The sequence below is a fragment of the Psammomys obesus genome, unplaced genomic scaffold (assembly GCF_907164565.1).
Source record: "Psammomys obesus unplaced genomic scaffold, mPsaObe1.curated_primary_1811, whole genome shotgun sequence".
Lineage (NCBI taxonomy): Eukaryota > Metazoa > Chordata > Mammalia > Rodentia > Muridae > Psammomys > Psammomys obesus.
Window position 1 is genome coordinate 2,956,874 of NW_026596085.1, and position 6,000 is coordinate 2,962,873.

Sequence of the window (6,000 nt, forward strand, 5' to 3'; positions counted from 1 at the left end):
TCCCAGGGTTACGTCACGTGTCCTCGGCACGGCACATCTTTACAGGACTTCATTCCTACCTGCCCCATACCATGCACGGGTCTACTTTCCCCATACACCATTTTCACTGCCGTCTTCACACTGCAGTGTTCCCAATCCGGCCAGCAAATACTCACAGAACAGAGGTTTTTCCTTCCAGCTTCTGAAAAGCACATTGCCGCCACTCAAGGGCATAGCATTCTGCTGTCCGTAGACTGTGAGCTCCCTAAGGGCGTGGGAGGTGGCCTAAAGGAGCCTGTGAAAGGCGCAGGCTCCGCAGTGGGACCTCCCACGACTGTTCCTTGCTTCTCTCTCCACCGATTGCGCTCTTCTGGGTGTCTACAAGGAGAGGCTTAAAGTGTCTAGTAGAACTGTGTTTCTTGATGAAATCGGGGAAAGGGCTGTGCATGTCTTGGACTTACTGCATCGTCACACTGAGGCTGCCTGCATGGCCAGGATGTGGGCACAGAGAGAAATACATCAGCAGACACTGCAGAAGCTGTCTTGGATCCTGCTGACTTCCCTGGCTTGGAAACTAGAATTTGCGTCAAGTTTAATCAGATCTCTAATTGACCCGGGAAGTCCCTTCAGACACCTAACTTACATATAAAATAGCTGTACAAACATCATCACCAAGGTTTCTTTCAGAAAAAAACATTTAAAGATTCTAAGAGATGGCCATATTTTTCAGTTAAATTCTCACCTCTCCTTTCTCAATTGTTCATTTTCAATCTTATTATTCAACTAAATATTTTTGGCCTATTATCAAGATGATCCTTTGTAATAATGTAAATTTTGTTGGTGTGATGGTGCGCATATATAATCCCAGCACTCTGGAGGCAAAGGCAGGTGGATCCCTGTGAGTTTGAGGCCAGCCTGCTGTACAGAGTGGGATCTTTTCTCAATTAAAACAGTTTCACTGATTCCTGCAATTGTTTTTTTCTCACACATCTGAACATCTTTCAGGTAGAACGCCTTATATACCTGATGGTGGCTTACATCAGTCAGCTCCTGGAAGTCATGCCACAACTGTCACACCCACACAAGCCTGACCCTCACCTGACCCTCGCCATCATTCAAAGCCGTGTGACTGGAAACAATGTTTCAGCTTATAAACCATCTAAGGAACCCTCTAAAGAAATATTAGTCCTTAGTGTTGTTCCAACACTTAAACTCTCTCCAGCAAGATCAAAAGAAGTGCCCATGTTGAAGACTAGCTATTGGGACAGGGAAGAAACTCCCAGAGGCAACAGTTTCTTCATAAGAAACTCTGCTTTGCTAAAACTCAACATGGCCCCTAATAGAAATGCATGGGAAATGCTTGGGGTCAAAAGTGATTCAGAAACGCCAGGCTCAGACTTTTAGTTATAGTTATGTGCACAGTAATGATATTTTAAAGTAGGAATAAAGATATTTAAATAAGAATGAAACTTTAAATAAGAAAACAGTGGCCAGTATTGACAGGTTTGTTGGTTTGTTGTTGTTTTTTTTTTTTTTTCCTTCCTTCAAGGATCCTGAAATGAGATGCACTCAGTCAGCGGGACCCAAAGTCCCTGGTAGACACCCCAGAGACTGTAAGCGTGAAGATGCAGCTGCAGCTGTCCAGGCACCCATAAATCTGGAAATAAGACAGCGTGCTCAGGCTGGTTAAAAGCACGCAGGGAGTAGAAACATGATAAAATAAGGTCATTGTCCCAAACAGGAACCAACAGAAAGATGTAGCCACATAGAGGAGGGTAGGCTCACGTTTCTGTGTGTCTAAGGATGTGGGAGCACCGAAGGGCTTTGAGGAACAGAGAGGATTCGAACCAGGTGACAGGGACAGGACAAGGCAGAAAAGCAAGGAGCTTTGCCAAATGCAGGGAAACAAAGGCGTCTCCAGGGAACAAGTAGAAGCACATTTTGGCCACAGAGTTCACTACCCTTTTGGTATGACCTGCTAAAGAATTTGATGAAAACTGTGAACCTTGTCCTTAGAAATAAAAGCACAAATTTATAATAATAAAAAAAAATGGTTGCATCGTGTCTCTGGGGATTCCTCACTCACAGGCAGCATGAGGAAAGCAATCCGGAGAAATTGACAAGTGGTGCTTGTGATGAGGACCGAAGGCTCATTTCTGGAGATGAGGTCTGTGCCTGACTCTGCTGGAAAGGAATGGAGACGCATCCAGACTGCTCAGCCAGGCCTGAAGGAGCAGGATACACTTGGGAGTCATCCACAGCTCTAAGCTGGATGATTTGATGTTCTGATGATGTAAGACAGTCTTTAAAAGGTAGCTAGGAAGGCAGAGGCAGGCGGACCTTTGTGAGTTCGAAGCCAGCATGATATATAAAGCAGGTTGCAGGACGGCCAGAGCTGTTACACAGAGAAACCCTGTCTTGAAAAACAAAACAAAAAACCCAAACAAGCAAACAAAGAAATAGGAGCTGGGGAATGAACTATATGGGGGGGGGGGGAGTTATGACAGGCCCTTGTTAGGAGGAGTTTGACTATCTCCCCCTTACACACATAGACACACACACATCATATATATTTAATGTAGGGAGCACTGGGGAGACGTTACAGATTGTTAAGGAGAATAAATGTTCAGAACTCCAGTTTAGGAAGATTGATTTTTGGAGTGGAGGTAGCTGGGGGGGGGGGGCAGTAGTTTATTGCAGTTGCTTTTATAATCTTCAAATCCATTCTACTTATTCGGCTTTTCTGTCTCTCTGCACCACCCACCATATGGCAAAGAGCCAAGCCTTTAGTAGCCAGTCCTGAAGTGAAAGCCATAAATTCACTCTGAGGTTCCTCTTGTAATGTCTCTATTCCACAACAGGTGGCGCCATTACAGCATTATTTACAAAGCCGGTGCTTTCTCCAAACACAGGGCTTCCCAGGGGAAAAAGCCGTTTTTTCAGAGGGAAGTCACCTTCTGAGGACAGTGTAGAATAGGAGGGGGTAAAGCTAGCTACAATAGAAGATTGATGAGCATTCCTTTTGTGTTTCAATATCCCAACTATGGTAGGCACCCTGAATTGATTTCTTTTTCTAAGCATTTAAATAGGGGAGGGCGTTTATGAGAAGCTGCCTTTCAAAGCAGGACGTTTTATGTCTTGTGAGAAGTATAGACTTATATTTGGGGAGTGCTGTAGCTTAGTTCTAGGAGAACTTCCGTTTGTAGATGTCAAGCAGAAACTTTAATCTGCACCAGCATTGGGAGCCCATCAATCTGCATGGCCTGTGGAAGGCCAGTTTGTGTCCCTGGGGAGCAACTGGTCCTCCAAGAGCCGAGTTTAGCTGCCAGGCTAAAGTTGTAGCTTATTTCCACAAAGCTGTATGTGCTTTGGCTTTGAGATTAAGAAGCAGCCTCTGAGAGGCACCTTAGGCAAGTTAGAGGTGGGCATTCCAGAAACAGGGACTTGTAGTGAGTTGTACGTGGTGCTGGGTTGGCCCCAAACAGAAAAGTTTAGCCGGAAGCCACAGAGGCTGATATGGGGTCGTGACCTCTCAATTAGAGTGAGCCTTCCTGAAGAAGGCTGCTGCCTGTGAGTGCAGCAGGAGCTCCATGGATGCAGCTTTGGGGAGCAGCCACCCACCATGGGGCAGGCTGCTGGTGACGCCTGGGGTTACTCATACTTCTGTAATAGCTCCCCTCCCGCCCCCTATTAAACCACCCAGGAAACACACTAGTTGTCGACCTGGGTGAAACTGTCCATCCGTTTGCCTTTGGTGCCCTCTCTGGGGTGAAGAGACGTGTGCTCACGAGCCGTCAGGCGAACTCAGACGCTTCTTAACCTCCCAGGCGTCTGCAGCGCTTTGACAAACTTCCAGTGCCACAGATTTGGAGGCGATGAGCGGCGCGGGACTGTAGCACCTGATAGGCATCCATGTACTTAAAACTCATCAGATAAGAAGTGACTTATCAGATGGAGATAACCATTTCAGTTCCAGGCAGGAAATACTCCAGAGGCTCCCGGAGGCATGGATGTTGGAAGTGCCAGCCTTCAGGGGTCTTTTCTTCATTGGTTTCTTTTGAGTTGAAAAGTTTCATTACACTTTACTCAATGACTCTTACAAAAGCCTGATTCTTACTCTTTAAGGATTAAATTGAAACAATGACCCTTTCTCAAGCGAATATATTCTTGCAGAATTTTGTATTTAATTTCCAGTGGTTGTGGCCTCCCAAAATTCAACAGTGGGGCCTGCTATCCACCCTGGTGAGAAACTCCAGCTGAAACCCACTTACCAGCAGTCTGAAGAAGAAACCTCAGAAGACAGTGGGAAATGGAGAAAGTAAAAACAGGAGCGAGGGGAGGCAACCTGTACAGAGTCTCTGTGAGATGCCAGTGTAGATTAAAAAAAAAAAAAAGGCAGAAGTGATTTCTGTGGGAAGATTTTTATCTATCTGGACTTGCAGAGAATAACTTAGCAGCTGAGGCCACAGGGAGGGTAGCGTGCATCATAAAAAAACTGGAGTGGATGGCGAAAGAGCTGAACCAGAACTTTCTGTGGAGTCTAAATGGGCTATACTGCCTCGGGGATTTAGGTCACGCAACTGAGAATCTGAGCTAGAGGGAGGAGAAAGAGAGCTCGCCTAAGGAAGTAGCTGACAGGAACTGCCTACAAACATCCTACTCTTCCTCCCCATCAGCAGGTCCAGACAGCCATCGGCTGCACACCCTCAGGAGATTCCCACCCACTCAGTGCCGAGAAAGGCCACGACCCAAACCCTCAACTGCAATCTCTTCAAACCGAGGAGATGAAAACTGACTAAATGAGGTTGATTTCTTTTTCAGGATTCTCTTGGGCTCTTTGAAGGTTCACATAATAGAGCAATTAGAAAGATGGTTTCTAACTAAGGCTCTTTTAAATCAAATCATTTCAAGGTTAGGTCCTGGCTTTTTCAAAAATCCACTCTGTGACCTTGAAGTTTTACATTTGTTTCTGAGCTGTTATGTAAAAACAGTTTCTACCGTTGAGTTGTTGGGAGATAAAATTGGAGCTCAATAACTGGTCATTGCCATGGTAATAGATGCTGAACGTAGAAACTGTAGCAGAAACCTCTGTCCCAGTCCTCAGCTATGGATTCTTGCTGCTCTCCTAAGGGCCAAAGCACACATCGCCCAGGAGCTGTAATACCTCAAGGCTCCCTCTGGCATTTTCTGAAATAGGGCTAGTCCTAGAGTCTTTTTGGCTCATACCTACTTTTGCTTAAAATAAAAAGGCCCGTGTGATCTTGAGGAGCTAACTATGCCCTTTCCCTTAATTCTGGCCTCAAGGGTAAGAGTTATTTATATAAGAAGAGATTATATTAGAGGAGAGTTTGTTCAAGAGACAGAAGCAGGTATCTGTGAGTCTGAGGACCAGCCTGTTCTATATAGTGAGTTCCAGGCCATCCAGGGCTACACCTGGTGAGACCCTGCCTCAAAATAAGGGAAGGAAGAGGGGAGGGGAAAAGGGAGGGAGGGGGAAAGGGAGGGGCAGTACAACACTGACCTGGAAACTAAGGGCTGGAGAACTGCCTTGGCAATCGGAGCGCTTACTGCCTTCTAGAGGCCTTGAGTGTTTCCCTGGCACCTTCCAATCAGCTCACACCTGCCTGAAGCCCAGCCCCTGGGAATCTGACATTGTCTTCTGCCTCTGTGGGCACCAAACGCACATATGCACACAGACCCATAAATAATAAGTGAGTCTCTAGGACCTTCCCTTCGTGGTTTTGCTTTCCTGGAGGAGTCCTTCACTGCCCTACATCCCCAGGTGAACTATAAAGAAACTAACATTTCCACAAGGCATCCTAGGAGTCAGACATTTTTCTTCCCAAGTTTTTATTCCTATCATATGCATTCTGAAAACCAAGTCTCAGGCAGTCAATTCAGTGTTGAGACTGAAGAGTCAATCCCACATCTGTGCCTTTAGCCCTCTTTGTAACAGAAGCAATTTTACATGCTGCACACACACACACACACACACACACACACACACACACACACACACAC